Genomic DNA, 17,584 nt, shown 5'->3' on the forward strand with positions numbered 1-17,584 from the left:
CTGTCCACTAGTTCTAGTGGGCACCTTGTATCAGTCCAAACAACCCCTGATAGGTTAAAGACAGCCTTTATTGAAAGCTATCCTAGTGGTAGCTATGGAGAGCAGCCTTCAGGCTAAGTCTTGAAGGAATGTAACGCAGCTTATTTTACCAGTCTATAATCTCTTGAATGATCAAATGAAAGGACAACCACACCAGGTATATATTTAAAATATATGTATTTAGGTTAAAACACACCCCTCTAGTCTCTTTATGAGACTGGAGTTCGTAGTACTTAAGTTACAAGTGAGCAATCATCAGTAATCCACAAATACACGTTTGGGCCCTAGGGGTGTACCAAACCATATACCAAAAAAATGGTATAAGAACCACAACTGAACTAGACACAATGCCTAGAGCCTTTAGAATCGCCGGGACCCCAAGGAACCACCAAAGGTAGTGACACAGGGGACCCACGGGGACTGTATGGAGTGTGTAAACACAACCGCGGGTTCCCGTTATCTTCTATGGGCAATGTCGCATTTGGAAATTTAAAGATTAGGGACACTCAGAATCGAGTCAGGACCAAACCCTTTTGGATTTAAGAAGTTCTAGGGCTAGCACCCACGGGAGCACCGGAGTACTCGAGTTACCTCACTCAGGGAAGCCGAGTGAATAGGTGTCTTTTGGTGTCGGGTCGCATCGTCAATTGCAACGGAAGCCTGCAAAGAACTGCTGCTGCCGTGAAGAGGAGAAGTGTCCGAAGAGATCCAAGCCTGGATCTAGGATGGAAGGAACCTGAAAGCAGAGGGGACAGGGTCTGGGTCACTAGCCAGTGACCAAGGGCAGGATGGACCAATGCCCACAGATGTCGGGTGCTTCACGTGAGTGGATGGGTGTCTTGACTCTTCAGCCACGAGGTCCAGGAGGCGTCAATGAAGTTCACGAGCCGGATTCGAGCTGTCCCCAAGGTATGTTGAGTGCTGCGGTGTCGGTGACCAGGATGGACACAACAAGCCTTGGCAACGGCAAGTCACAGGAATTCAGAGAAAGGACTGCGGTGCAGACCAGCAAGGTCTGAGGGACACAGCCAGCAAGGGTAAGTCAGGGCACATCTGGTGCAACCAGAAAAGCCCAATTAGAAAAGGAGTTGCCTTCGTGGGGACCTGCTAGCCAATGGGCTAGTGATCACGTAGGAGCCTCAAGCGGTCGCACTTGAAGCTGGCCCACGGATCGCTCGTGGAGTGGAGGCCAATAATCTTCAGGGCAGGAGATGCTCAAGGCTGGGGCTACTCGAAGCCCAAAGCACAACTTCAGGGAAGTCCAGGAAGATAGTGTTGCTGCAAAAGTTCACGGTGTCCAGGGGTCATGGTTCCACATCACCCACGATAGCCACGTTTCTCAGCTTTGCTGTGGACTCAGGGTAGCCTCGGGGAAGTCTGGAAATCCACCTCTGATGATGCAAAGACTTTGGTGTCTGATGGGAGCTTTAGCGATGCAGACTGGTCAGTTGCTTCTTTGGTGCCTGCCAAGCAGGGGAGTCCCTCCTTGACACCAAGGAAGATTTCTTCCATCTTCTAGTCGAGTTAGAAAGTTGAAGGTCCAGGATATATGTTGCAGAGTTTCATCCAGGGTAATATAAAGTCCTAGGGACTGGATTCCTATACTTATAATAAGTTTAGGGGATGGACTAACTCTAAGGCTCTACCTATGGGTGGGTTTGGAAAAAGGGGTGGTTACACCCATTTCCTTTGTCCAGTTTCACACCAGAGCAGGGGCAGGTAGCCCCTGCAACCGGTTTGAACTGGACTATGCACAGGGACAGCAAACGTGCCCCCAGTGCGGGACTTCAAAGCACCAGAGAGTGCTCCCGCCCAGCCCCAATACACATCTGCCTGTCTGGGGAGCTGGTTACACCTCCCTTCGACAGGAAGCCTATTGTCCAGGCATCTCCTGCCAGAGTTTTGGTCAGCAGCAGGAGGCAAGACACATGTCTGTAGCAGAGGCATCCATTTTGTGATGCCAGGGCTCAGGAAAGTCCTACCGGGTTTGACCAGTGTGAACATGTCTTTCCCTCTAGAAGGGTGGAATGCTACCTCCGCCGCCAGAACTGGCAGGGGGTAGTATTCCAAGGTGTTTGACACCAAACACGACATGTTTTGATGCAGCCATTCCAAAGTTAGCATTTACAGCGAGGTTATAATGCACTTAAGAGTATATGGTATGGCTGTATCACAGAACAGATATAAGGAAGTATTTCCGAAAGCTGCAGAGGGGCTCAGCTCATGCTTGGGCACCCTCTCACACAAAACCAAGCACTCTGCCTTCAGGATTGTCAAGGCCTGCCATAGGAGTGGCTTATAGGTTTTATATGTGTCAGTATATATATGTGGATATAGGTAGCCTATACCTCTGTAAGGGGTACAAGCACACCCTTACCCAGGCTGCAGTAGTAGACCTGTGGTGCCATTTTGGAGTACTTCCCAGGGGTGGCAGAATACATGATTCAGCCCCTGGTAGGCCTCTGAGGTACCTATGCCTTAGGTACATAGTATACCATACACTGGGGGCTTATAAGGCACTCCAGAATCCAATTAGATATGTACCTAATGTACATGCACACCATTTTAGAGAGGAAGCAGCTAGGCTGTGGGCCTGATTACCAGGCCCACAGCCAGACTAAGGTCGAAAAACAGTGAAACACCCGCAAAAAGTGGGGGTACCAATGTGAAGCAGATCCTATCCTCCTACAACGGGGTCCAGCATGCGCACGGCATCGCAGGCAACTCCGCTCACGAGGACGGTCTTGGCCTTGTTGCGGGGTGAGATGCGCAGCCCTGGGAGAGACGTTGTGCTTTCCGGAAGAAGACCATGCCCAGGGCTATGTGCTTTTTATTCACACCCCTACGCTGGCGTGGCGTACGCGTGACCATCCCACTTCGGTCACGCTTGGGGGTGTAACAGGCAACATTTCTGCAAGATCCCCCACTGGCTGGGGTGAAATGGTTGCATCCACTGTCCACTAGACTCCATATACCAAAGGTGTGTGTCGTCATGGATATGGGTGTGTTCTGCTTATTGCGGTCTGTCCAGCACATCTCCGCCACTCTTGGCATTGTGTACTTTCCCAATCATGGTTCTACTGCATCCTTCACACATGCCTGGTTGCCGCCTCTCCCCACATTCGGATGTTGTGTGGCTGAGGTGCCATGCTGTTGATGGCTCATGTTCACGGCTTGGCCAGGTAACCATTGTACGTTTTTCTGTTGTGTCTGGGGGGTGGTCATGTTGTTGTGCATGTCGGTTTATATTTTGTGACGTGTGCATTGCCAGAGTTGTGAGTTGCATGGTTGTGGAGTTGAGGTGAGTAGGGTGTCCATTTGAAACTTGCCATAGGGCTGTGCATTTCCATTGTTGCCATCCTGGGTAGGCTGGTTGCTGATGGACTGTTGGAGGGTGAAGTAATCGTGCACAGTGACTGGGTATTTGGAGGCAACATTGTTGGAGGTTCCACGGTGTTCTGTTGTTGCCTGCACATTGATGTGAGACGTGTGCTTCCTGTTGTGGTGATTGTGTGCTGTGTCACCAGGAGGGACAGGTGGGGCATGTGTTCTGTCGATTGCCCCCAACATGTGCGTGCATCCTGCTATGACATATGGTCCTTGCTTAGTCTCCAGCGGATCCTGTGAATTGTGTTGGACGTATGGGGACTGGGGTACCAGGGTGATGGTGATGTCCAGGACAGGTGTAGGGGACTTGGATGTGGCTGGCTGTGAGACTCCTCCGACTCTGGAGGGTGTTGTTTGAGGGGTGCCAGGGTCCAACAGGTACAGCCAACCCAGCAGTTTATGTGTGGGGTGGGATGTTGGTTGTCTACTATGTTGGGGCCTTAGGCCTGTTAGGCGATGATGGTCAGGATGCGTAGGATGGTTGTCCCTTTCAGCCTGTATCGTATGGTGACATTATCAGATGTTGGGTCTGTGAGGCTGGTGCATTTCCAGGGGGTCGGCTGTCTTTGTCTGCACTGCGTATGTGGTTGTCCGGGGGGGTGTTCTGGCTGTGGGGTGAGGTCCTAGGGTAGTGTCGGAGGGTGTTGTGGCCCTCTTGGGTGTCCGGGCCGCATGATAGGTGGCTCCATGGCATCTGTTGCCCTTCCAATGTGGCCCTGGGCTGGTCTCCCTTTTGTGGTGCTGGCTGCCGTCCGACTTAACACCAGGTCAGAGCAGGTGTAGATTTCCTGGTGCTAACGCCCCTTATCGCCTGTTATGTGTTTTTATCGCCGATCTGTCTGGTCATTGAAAATGTTGAGGTGTGGTGTGGTCACGGCTTTTGGCACCGGAACGCCCTCTCTGCTTCTCATTAGCGATAGTTGCTGGGGTCCTCTGTGACGTTGTTTTTTGCGGCTGCTATCACGGGTAAACTGGTGCTGTGGGCTGTTAGCACCAGATTGTGAATGGGGAGGTCAATTTATCACAGCTGCGATAAAGTGCCGTTTTTTCGGCGATAGCTCCTTGTGAATATGGCCCTAAGTACTGATGTGAGCTGTGCAAGGGAGTATAATCAGTTAATAGCTCAATATGCTCCTCATTTATGCCAGTATCCTGTGTTTGAAAAACCGATAATGTGTCCAAAGCAGAAAATATCAAAGCAGTCAATCAGAGTTGAGGAGAAAGATTAACAAAAAGAAAAATAACAAGGAGCTAAGAAAAGAAAACTACAGCAGAATGAGGAAATAGAAGGAATGACTGATAATATCTCTGGAGTTAACTGTTATGCAAATGTATTGTTAAGTGGACTATACCATTTGCCTCATTTTACAAAGTCTATTAAAGAAAAGGTAGACAAATGAATATCTTCACAACTGTGTAGTTTACTTGAAGAATTAAGAAGTGACAGAAGTATTATACATTCTGCTACTGGAATAAGAAAACTTACAGATGACTGCACTGGGCCAGTAGTATTTTCTCAAAATCTTCAGCAGGATGCTCAAGAATGTTTAATGGTAATGCTAGGACTATTAGAGGAAGAAGATGTGAATATCAATGAATTATTTGATTTATCTTATAAATGGAAGCATAACTATGAATATTGTGAATTTACATCTAGCACTGAAACCAATTCAAAACAATTGCTCTACTTGACATTACCAGATTGTTAAGCTGTGTCCTTTGAAAATGAAAGTAAAAATGCCCATCAAGATATGACCTGTCTAAACTGTTGATCAAAACTTCAGTCATCGTTGTTTCGACAAAGGTATAGAAAATATCTGATAGTCATGCTACAGCGATGCAGAGTGGATGGTACTAAATTAGGAACTGAAATTACAGACTTTGTAGCTGGACAAATTTCCATTTCAAAAAGAACTTTCACAACTATGGCAGTCATATTTTATGAAGGAGTTAATATAACCTCTTAACACTACACAAGGGGGGATATTTTCAAGAACGTGTGATATTCATCGCAAAATTAGCATAACGCAATTCTTCCATCGCAGTCTATCGCGGGAAATTAACACCGTGGTAACGTGGAATTCACAAGTCGCCGATACCATGCAATAGACCTACCATAATGCGTCAAATGAACGTGTTAAAACCAACGTGATGCCGCAAAAATGTGAAACACCAACTCAAAAAAGTGGCCTGCAATCCCCACGCGACATGCGGGAAAATGCACTACAAAAGTTGAAAAAAAACCACATACAAAAGCCAAACAACAGCGAAGCACAATGGAGTCAGCCGGAGCAAGTGCAGAGGAAACCAGAACCCCACAAGACCCCTGGAGGACCAGCCTGGGACCTCTGGGTCAGGGAAGGGCAAGGAGAAAAAAAGTAGGAAGACAATTTTCAGTCTGCAAGAAAGCAGGATCCTGATAACGGAGGTGATAGATCACCATCAACTACTGTTCGTCACGTTCACTGTCTCAATGGGAACTAAAAATGGAATATGGCAGACCATCGTGGACAAGGTGAATGCAGTCGGAGTGCTGAAGAGGACAATGGAAGAGGTCAAGAGGCGCTGGAATGATGTCAAGCACAAAACCAAGCAGAATCTCGCAAACAACCGGAAGGGAGCAATGCAGACTGGAGGTGGGAGCCACAGGAGGAGCTGGACGAGATAGAGGAAATGGTGTCCACAATCATCAGTGGGGAGATGGTGGCAGGAGTTGGGGGACCTGACACTGCTCAACATGACCGGACACAACAGCAACAAGGTGAGTAACGACCACGGACTGGGGGATGGGGGAGATGGGCACAATGGCACACATGCACAAGTAAGCATAGCACAACTGCGGACAAACTATTCCACAGCCCCCCAACTCCCACCGAGAGACCAATGCACCCAAGTATGCAACATCACAGCACTGTATAAGCAAAGAAGTCAGAGGCACACCACATGTAAGGGATAAGGGGCAGCCAAATCAGAGCTGCAGTGGTGACTCCCCCAAAATGCGGCACACACACCTCACATGCAGAGCACATCAACATTGACAACGATGTGGCTCAATCTGCAACACGTCCACAAAAGAACAAAGGACACAACTGGTGCCGCTTGTGGGCAGGAACTGGCCAATCATATGTGGCATCGCAGGGAAATGTGAGTTGACAATGTACAAGTACAAACACACATCTGTGATGTTGTTGAAATGTCCACTGTCCTGCATCAAATAGGCCGCTCCCCACAAACAGCCACAGTGTACACTGTCATGCAGTCTGAATGTAAACATGCACAATGCGTCAACATACATGTGAACACAATGTTAAACTGCATCTCCCCTTCACATTGCAGAGGGAGAAAAAACACCTCCTGCAGAGTAGTCCCAACCTCTCTTCTCTGATGACGAAGAGGACCACCACACCTTCGACTCCGACACCCTCCAACAGCTCTTGGAGAGCCTCCACAGCCCACTTCCAGGAGCAGGGCAGCCAAGCTGCTACAAGGAGAACCCACCCCCTGCATAGACCACACAGCAGGCAGCACCCACCACCACAGCTGCCTCCCAGGACCCCCATGACACACACATGGCCTTCCAACTCCATGTGTTGGGGTGCCAGGAGAAGCTGGCTGAATAGGTGCAGGTGGGGTTTGACCATATGGCAGCCAAACTAGATGCCATACGTGGGTGTCTAAGTCCCATCAGGGCCCACTCGCAGTCCCTAATGGACACGACAGACCGCTCCATGCCCTCCAACAAACCATGCCTGACATCGCCAGAGTCCTGACTCAGAGACAAGAACGACTGTCCAGTCAGAGTGGCACCAGCAAGCTGGCCCAGGAGTTGGGACTCATGCGGAGTCTCATGGAGGACAGGGAGCGGACATGGGCGGAAAGGAGCGGCTGCCATGGCTGCACACCAGAGAGAGATAGCTGGGTCCCTCCATGCCCTAAAGACCATCCTCATGGCATTGTTGCCACGAGGCCTGGCGCTGATGCATGATGCTGCTACCACTCCATTCACATCTCCGGCCCCTGATGTGACAGTGCCACACAGTGCAGTGGACATTCCACCTCCGGCCCCTGAGGTGTCACTGCCACACAGTGCTGGAGACCGAACACCACCACCCACATGTGAGGCACCTGAAACAGCAGAGGACGAAGATACGGATGAATCTGCCCTCTTGGTCAGAAGGAAGCGGTAGCATTCATCTCCAGCATATGGCCTGTGTCTGCTTGGTTCTGCCCTCTGCATCATCACCTTCCACTGTCCCGATGCACTCTGCGACACTCACCTTGGACCTCGACATTGACTGCCATATTCTGTTTGGTCACCAATGACACAGATATCAGACTGCGGACTGATCTCCTCCTCTTCTGATGTACTTGTCATTCCCGGAAGGACTTTGGATGGCCCTCCACTAGGCTATGAATGTAAAGTGGGGTTTGCATGGCCCTGTACTGCTCCAGCTATGACACTCCATTGAATGTGCATTAAACATTCATTGTCACACCGATGTGTCATGTCTATGATCTTTCAAGTGTGGAGGTGTGGATGAATGTAGGGTCAGTGATTTCCCCTTACGTTCATGTTGCTCATGTTGTGGGACTTGGTTCACAGGGTGACACATTGCCGATTGCGTTCCAGGTGGCGTCGACAATTGAACGGAGACAAGCGCATTAGTCACTTCCTTGTCCAGTCCTGAACGGAAGCACGCCCAGAGCCCCGGGGTCATTGTTCACACCCATACGCTGGACTGGCATACGCCAGGCCAGCCCACTCGGCTTACGCTCACAGGGGGGGACAACGACGTTACATATCCCTGGTCTTCCCTGTAGGGATCTGCTGCTCACAGGTCTAGTTGTCAGCATACCACAGCCACTCCCTGACAGCTGGTTCACACCCACACCACATCCATTCAGCACCGGCATCACAGGACATGTGACCCTTCCAATAAAAAGGGCCTGGCGCATGTGCTGGATGCCATTTCCACTCTGTAACTGGGTTTCTCCGTGTGGGCATCATTTCTGCCTTAGGGCCTAGGGCCCGGGCACAGCACATTGCCCGGTGCCGGGGGTGACATTATGGCATCAGCACCACGGGACTAAATCATAAAGGGTCCATGGCTAGCGGTGCACAGACTTGGTGGCACTGGATACACTTTGGCAGGCACTGGCACACCGCCATGGAATGGTGTATTTTGGTGCAATGAGGTAGGGGCACCTAAAGTGCTGAGTGGGTGTGTAGCCTGCGATGATGTGCCATCCAGGCGGTCCGGCATGGTGTCATTAGTGTGAGCCCAGCTGGACCGCAGTGTGGGCCTGAGCCACTGGCCTCCCGACACGTTGCGTCGCCTCGCAGTTCACAGAGTTAGTGGCACCTCTAGTGCTGAGCGGGTGTGCAGCCTGGAATGAGGCCAGGTGCACTGATATGTTCTCTGCCATAGCAAAATCAAGACCCAGAATCAAGTGTGTGACCTGGTGGCCCATGGTGCGGGGCTGCATGATGTGGAGGGTGCCATGGTCAAGGGCCCCGGGCTTGGAGCTTCCAGCGGCATGTGGTGGGCCCTCTTGGAGACACTCCGGTGAGCAGGGAGGCCTGGTTGTGCAGGGGTAGGCAATTCTGGCTGGGCGGCAGGAGGGGCTGGGGTGCAGCAGCCTGTGTGCGCAGGGGTTGGCAAGCCCGGATGGCGTGTGCTACTGTATGGACTCTGCCATTCATGCCTCTGGCAACTGTTTCAGATGAGGGACCTGGGGGACTGCAGTGTGTACTGGCATGTGGCTGCAGACACACTGGTGGTAGTGAGGCCTAGATCTGCAGTGTCAGCACTCTCTCTTTCTCTCTCCCTCTCTTTCTCTCTCTCCCTCTCTTTCTCTCTCTCCCTTTCTTTCTTTCTCTCTCCCTCTCTTTCTCTTTCTCTCTCTCCCTCTTTCTTTCTCACTCTTTCTCTTTCTCTCTCTCTCCCTCTCTTTCTTTCTCTCTCTTTCTCTTTCGCCTTCTCTCTTTCTCCCTCTCTTTCTCTCACCCTCTCTCTCTCTCTCTCTCTTTCGCTCTCTCTCTCTGTACTTTGATGGGTGCATGGCACACCTTCTTATCTGTATTTCTGTCTTGCAGGCTGTGACTTACAGAATGCCCAGAGAAGACCCACCATGCCTCTTCAAGATTGTTGTTTGTTGTTTAATCTGTAATAAAGTTTTTATTTGGATTATCTGATTTGAATGTATGATTTCCGTTTTAATGGCTTCACCTTTATGTTAGGTGTTGTGATTGTGCGACTTCAGACAATTTGTTTGGTTTGTGGTTTTGTGGTGTTGATGTGCATTCTCTTTGTCCAAAGTGAGGGGGGCGGGTGGTGGGGTCCTGGGGGTGGTGGCGGTGGGTGTTGTTGCCCTATTGGCTCTCCGGGCTGCATGTTCAGTTGCTCGGGGGCATCTGTTGTTCTTCATGTTTGTCTTTGGGCTGTGCTCCCTTGGCTGCTGCCGGTTGTTGTCTGACTTTACACCAGGTCAGAGCAGTTGTTAGTTTCCTTCTTCTAACGTGCCTTATCGCCTGTTTTGGGTCTTATCGCTGATCTGGCTGGTCGTTTAGAATGTTGCGGAGTGGTGTTGTCGCGGCTTTTTCCTCGGTAACGCCTACTCTGCATCTCATTAGCGATAGTTGTCGGGGTCATCTGTGGCAATGTTTTTTAAGGATGCTATCGCCGGAAAACTGGTGATATCGGCTGTTAGCACCAGCTTGTGAATGGGGCGATAAATTTATCGTGACTTTGGCTGCGCTAAAGTGCCGATAACTCGGCGATAGATCCTTGAGAATATGCCCCAATATATTTAAGATGTCAAACAGGATCGACAGAGTGCAATGACATAGAAGTGACATTCAAATCAAGACTACCTAAAAAGGTACCAAACTCATGTCTGCTATTTAAAGAAGTGAAGTTCTAAGGAGAATTTAGGATTAGCAAATGTGGTATTGTGTTGACATATATATGGATAGGCGGTGCTGTTTTAGGTTTAAACCTATAATAACTGATCAAACCCCACCGAAAGAGTAATAGGCCTCACGAGTGTAAACACATAAACACTGAAAAAACACATACACAACCACAAAATAAATGCCATTCAAGGAAAGGAAAAGGATAGTGAAAGTCATTTTTGTTTCTTCCTGAAGGGGCCAATACAATGTAACTTTGTTATACAAGATAGCAGCAAGAAAGACTGGGCTGACAATGTTCTGCTTGAGTTTTGTTGTTTACGGATGCTACTAAAATATTTCTTTCTTCTTACTTTTGATTTTTTCAGTTTTGTGGTCTTTGGTCTAATGATGCAGTGGTTGGAGGCATATTTAAGGTCTCATTCAATTATTTTATAACTGTAGAGAATCAGGAAATATCAAACTCATATTTGATATTTTGGCTACGCTTGAGTCTTTCACTGATAGGCAAGATGCTGATTTCAAAAGAATCTTTCATAATAAGTACCATCACATTTACCCAAAGAAAATGGGTGAAAGCATTTTATACATCAGCTCCCTTTCCTAGTGAGTCAGTGTTGATAGTAGGTAAATTGCCAAACACACCAGCCTTCAATGCTAGGTGTATTGACAAGTATATGTGAAAAGAGTGCTGTCAACAAGCATGTGGGTTAGTGGTGAAAACATGGAATGCAGTATCACTTGAAATGCTTCTCCAGAAGCATATATGATTATGTGATTGTGAAAACATGTGTTTTCAAATTTGTTACTTAAGGCACTTTTTAGTAAAGTATATGAGATGCATTTAAGATTTCATGTAGGATCCCAGCAATCAGTGATGTAATTTGAGATGCTATCAGTGATGTCACTGACCATGTCATGAATGATGTAATATGTGACGTCATCAGCAGTGCATTGCGGGGGCGCGAGTCATAGTAAGCTCAACTATAACGGGGGTATTTCTATGGTTTTGTATGAGTGAAATGTCCAACTAATTAACTATAACGTGCCTGAAACCTATGGTTTTTTCAGTGAATTTCAATGTTTTTTTAAATGCTAATTACTAACTATAACGTGCCTCAAACCTATCGTTTTTACAGTGAATTTCAAAGGTTTGTTAAATGCTAATTTCTAATTAAAATGTTCATTAAACCTATCTTTTTTTTCTGTGTTTTTAAATTATCATCCCATTCTCAACCTGGTCAAAACTGCAAATCTCACCACCTTTCCATTGAAAACTTCCACCCAAAAAATCGCCACAAATGAGAGCCACAACTAACGCTAATGATATGCAAAGTAGGGGTTCCCGTGGAAAAAAAAACTAAAACACCACTTCCCCATATTTTCAATGACCAGCCAAATCTGCAATCTGATCCAATTAACATCAGCCTTTAACTGGTGTAAGGAGGTTGGCTATCTACAGCGTAAATTAGACCCAACTCACAGTCACATGTAAAGACCAACACGTGATACAGGTACTGATCATGCAGCTCTGACACCCAACAAGGCCACAACACCCACCGCCACCACCACCAGGACCTCTCCCCAGGACCACCACCCCTACTACCACCACAGCGCAAAACAGGACAACGGACCTTCCCAAAACGCCATGGCCCCTCAGCTGCACAATAGCTGAATGTTGGGAGATGTGGGAACCAAGTATGTGTGAAGGAGGCAAGTCACCCATCCATAATAATGCACACAATACCAAGTGTAGCGGTGATGTGCTGGACAGACCTCACTATGCAAAGCACAAACCTCTCCATGTGGACATATACTACTGATACTTGTAGTGTTGTGCACAGTGGACGTAACCATGTTACCTCAGGCAATGGGGAATATCTCGGTCATGTAGCTGTGTTGTCCCCCCCTGGAAGCGTAAGCGGAGTGGGTTGGTCTAATGTACGGCAGTCCAGCGTAGGAGTTTGAATAAATAGGCTGGGGCTCTGGGCGTGGTTCACTTGTGGGAAGGCCAAAGCGTCTGCCAGAGCGGCGGCCCTCACCCTACCATGTGGCTGCCGCCATGACCGCGGGCGTCCTCGACACAGGCCCCCTGCGAACCCTGCGGCACAGCACCGCAGACTTATGTCTGTACAGACTACTGCCTTTGATCTACACTGTGGACAACAGGGTTCAGAATTCAGATGCAGTGGCAATTGCAGATGGCGCAGTCCAGTAGGCAAGACCCATTGCTACCACTGCGGCCCGCCCGGACCACGCATGATCACAGGCTGCGTACACGCTGAGCGCCAAAGGTACCACTAACTCAGTGCACCATAAGTCATCGCAAGGAAGAATGAACAGTTTTATGTCAGCAGTGAGGCATACTATCACTCGAAAATCGAATTGAGGCAGAATTCAATAGACAAAAGACATTGGTCCGAGTGCGACACCCCCTGGACCACGCATCATCGCAGGGTACGTACATGCTCAGCGCCAAAGGTACTTCTAACTCACTGCACCACAAGTCATCGCCACGTGGCCTTATTGAGGCAGAATTCAACACTAGCCGCAACATATAGTGCCACTAACCCTGTTCAACACAAGTCAGCGACACGTGGAGCCACTAACCCAGTTCAACACAAGCCGTGACACGTGGTGCCACTGTTCAACATAAGCCGTGACACGTGGTGCCACTAACCCTATTCAACAGAAGCCGGCGACACGTGGTGCCACTAACCCTGTTCAATATATGCCGATCCCGCGTGTGGAAGTGTGCCCTGAGTCCTGAATGGCAGTGACCCCAAGTCCGTGGCAGCGACCACAGCACCAGACTCCCTTTGATCAGTTAGGCATATTTCCATATACAAGGCCGGCGACACGTGGTGCCACTAACCCTGTACAACACAAGACGCAACACGTGGTGCCACTAACCCTGTTCAACACAAGCTGATCCCACATGTTGAACTGTGTCCTGAGTCCTGAATGGCAGTGACCCCAAGTCTGTGGCAGCGACCACAGCACCAGACTCCCTTTGATCAGTTAGGCATATTTCCATATGCAAGTCCGGCAACACGTGGTGCCACTAACCCTGTTCAGCACAAGCCGGCGACACGTGGTGCCACTAACCCTGTTCAACACAAGCCAATCCCACATGTGGAATTGTGTCCTGAGTCCTGAATGGCAGTGACCCCAACTTCGTGGCAGCGACCACAGCACCAGACGCCTTTCAGTTTAATTTGTTGCTGTTTTCTTTAAATAAAATGTTTTATATGTAAACCTATACATGACTAAGATTCTTGTTTGTCCAACCACACAGGGACATGTCCGGGCCCAAGAAGGTTGTTGAGGGTATGTTGGTATTGTGGGAAGACGGTGTGTTACCTGCTGATGTGGGGACAGGCAGCGTGAAAGGGGTATCTCTCACAGAAAGAACTCCGATATGTTTTCAGAAATGTCTCGGACAGATGCCAGTTGACGGACTGAATCACAAAATGGTTTTTCAATGCTTATGTAGTGTGAGTTATGAACAGTTCACACCCAGGTTCCCAGAGGGACAACTGCGGCCCGTCTGCTTGACTCACAGACGCAGTACTACGAGCCGCCCACTCCCAAAGGAACAGCAGCGTAGCAGCTCGCAGAGGTACAGGCACAGCAGCGTATTAGCTCACAAAGGTAGAGAGCTGCGAGCCGATGGACTGGCTTCTAACGGCATAGCTGCGGAGTGGTGATGTTGGGCAGAGGGAGCGTGAAAGAGTTATCTCGCAGAAACAGTGCTCCGGTATATTAAATTGCCCCGAGATCTTTCTTTTATATTTTCACTCGATGCGAAAAAGCGCGCTTTCTGGACCAAGACCTTTCTCCCTTCCAAATTTGGCGTAATTCCATTCAGCAGTTTGTCCTGTAGCCTTGTCTAAAGTTTCCTATGGAAAATCCATTGAGAAAACACGTTTTCACCCCCTCCCCCCAAATAGCTACCTGTCGCAGGCGTACTCGCTGTTGGTGTGCAGGTCAGTGGTCTTGTTGTCAACATGTCATGACCACTCCCTGAGGGCAGGTTTGCACACACACCACATCCATCCGGCACATGCGTCACAGGCCATGTGACCACGCAAATATAATGGATCGACAACGTCACATCCTTTATTGCCGGTGGTGACAGGATGGCGGACGCTCCACGGGTCTCAATCATAAAGAGTCCATGAAAAGTTGCGCAGATGGTTAGTTACACCCTGAGCTGTATGGCCATCAGGGGCCTACTACCACGTGGCGCGGACTTGAGTTGCACAGGGTTAGTCGCACCCTAAGGTGTATGGCTGTCAGCGGCCTACCACCACGTGGAGCTGACTTGCATTGCACAGGGTTAGCGGCACCAAAAGCGGATCTGGTCTCCGCCATCGATGACTCAGTACTCAGCGACATGTGTGAGATCTGCCGGACCGTGGAGAAGCTGATGTGGTCTCCGCCATTCATGACTCAGGACTCAGCGACATCTGTGAGATCTGCCAGGCCGCGGAGGTTTGACGGGCACGTGGAGTGCCCACTGGTAGACATTCCGGTGGCAGAAGGTAATTATATGGTCATGGATGCACAGGGGCAGCAGTATCTCTCTCTCTCTCACTCTCACTTCCCTCTCTTCACTCTCTCTCTCACTCTCTTCCTTCCTTTCCTTGTCTTTCTCTATCTCTATTCTCCCTTTCTCACTCCCTTTCTTTCATTCCCTCTCTTTTTCTCTCTGGCTTTTTTTTCCTTCTCTGTGTCTCACTCCTTTGATCTGTGCATTACACATGTCCTTATTTTGTGCTTTATTTTCCAGGCTGTACCGTCGACATTCATGGTCCCGACAGGAGTCTTCTGCCTTGTTGTTTTGTGTTCAGTTTGTTAAATTTAGTTTATCCTTTATATATATGTTCACGAAAAAATAAAGTTTGAAAATAAATAAATAATAATAACGTTTTTAGTGATTACCTAAGTGCTGTGTGACTCTTTCTCATTCTTATTACTGTTATTACGTGGTGTCCACCATGGTGTTAAATTTTGGGGCAGTTATCACGGGAATACTGGTGATGTCTGCAGTTTGCACCAGCTTCTGAATAGTGTGTTAGATTTATCTCAACTTTAGTTACATTAAAGTACTGACAATGAAATGCAGAGTAGGCGTTCCCGTGCAAAAAGACACGAGGTGCACCTTTGCGAATTATTCTAAATACTAAAATCCTGTATTAAATTGCACTGTGGTAGTGGGTGCACTTACATTGTACACACAAAATCAATGAAGAAATGTCATTGTATTTATATTGATTGGGAATAGTTGGTCAGGTGCTGGATCTTGACCGGATACACTGCTCAGTTCGTTTATTTTTCTGTACACGAAAAAACCACATCACAACTTTCACAACAACTGCGATGCGAAACAAATTCCGGCGATAAGCCGCGTTAGCACCAGGGATTTTACAAATGCTTTCTGCTGATGTTAAGCAGGACGACTACCTGTAGCATGAAAGGGAACACAGCCAAGAGCCACACCGAAACACCCACAGGTGCCATAGTGTCAATGATCATGATAAACGGATACCCATGAGGTCCACAACACTCATCGCAACAACCCCAGGACCGCCAACGCCCCCCGAACCCGCATCTGAGCAAGTATGTCTGTGTGGTCATTGTGTTAGCATGATAGGCACGGGTCCTGCAACATCACAGTGTCAGCGGACGTTACATGTCACCTCAGCGTTGGCAGTGAGCCTGGACATGTAGCTACGCATGCATCCTCCTGCATGCACAAGTGGCATGTGCTGGTCCGGCGTACACAGGTCAGCGCAGGGGTCTGCCTATCCGGCAAGGGGAACAGGGTGTCTTGGACATGTCCGTGTTCAGGAAGTGCGGTAAGTGTGTCTCTGTGTTCTGGTGTGGCCACCACAAGGGCCGCAGCAGCCGATGTTGTAAAGTGGCATGCACCACCTCCAAACTGCAGTGTCACGGTGTGGCTGTAATGCCGCAGGACATGAGGGAATAGGCATTACAATGGTGTGCCGTAGGAGGGCACGGGATACAACAGTGCACCGTACAAAAAGTGTGGGGGCTCGTGGGAGGGAGGAGCAGCTGTTTGGCAGTGTAACACACAGTGAACCCACCCATGTGCCACGTGCTGGGCATCTCATCCAAGATGACCAGGGTCGCAGACATCCCACAACACCCATGACCGGCCTTTGTACACATCCTGTATGAATGCAGCTGGAGAAGTTACTGTAGGGATGAAATGTTCTTTGTCTGAGCTATCTTGCGCTAGCACATCTGCTGCTCTGAGAAGGAACTTGCAAGTGGCCAGCCCCCCCTGACAGATACGATAATATTTGCATCCGTCTCCCACACTACGCACTGCCCGATTTGAGAACGAGCACACATCCCACAGTCAAAAGTCCTTCGTCATAGTTAGCGTGCATGAAATGGCCTTCACCCGTACTCCCACCACACCCCTGCCCTGCACTAGGCCTGGGCCAAAATTCCGTTCCGTTCGCGGAAATTGCGATATTTTGGCATTTTCGCGTTCCGCGGAAAGCGCGAAAATGTCAAAATTTCCGCATTCCGCAGCTTAGCGATAATTTGTTTTTTGCTCGCGCTGTAAAATAATACATTCTCGCGCGCGCGCGATCGCCTTACCTGAATCCCTGCGTTCTCCGACAAGTTTTCTTGACCCGGTCGCGTTCTCCACGAGATGTTGGATTTTGGTAGCCATTTTGCGCTGTCTCGCGAGAGTTCGCGGCCGCATTAACGTCATTTGTCACGTGATCACGTCATTTGTCGCACGATCACGTCTTTCTTCTCGCGATCATGCACCCCGCGAGTATGAGAAGATTGAGATCTCGAACATGTCATTCTACATCGCGAGCCAGAGGATGAGGACGCGGGCACGTGTAATCGAACGCGAACAGGAGAAAGAGACCGCGAACACGTCATATCCAACGCGACAGGGACAAAGAAGAGAACGCGATCATATCGTTTTCGACACGCCGGCGGAAGTAATGTGAAGCTCGAGAACTCAACAACGTAAAATTTACAATTTGGAGAGGAATATCGGCTCTAGCAGCATGAAACCATCTGCAAATGCTGATTTTGGATGAAAAGAACTCCTTACATAGACATTTGGCTTTCCTTTTTTGTGCAAGGAGTCATTTTTTTAAAAGGTGGAGAGAGGGAGGAAGTGACACAGAATCTCCTACTTCCTGTTCCTGTCCAGCAGGCTCCTCCCAGTGCTTTGTCCATCTC

Source organism: Triturus cristatus, chromosome 5_1 (assembly GCF_964204655.1).
Source record: "Triturus cristatus chromosome 5_1, aTriCri1.1, whole genome shotgun sequence".
NCBI classification, from domain to species: Eukaryota; Metazoa; Chordata; class Amphibia; order Caudata; family Salamandridae; genus Triturus; species Triturus cristatus.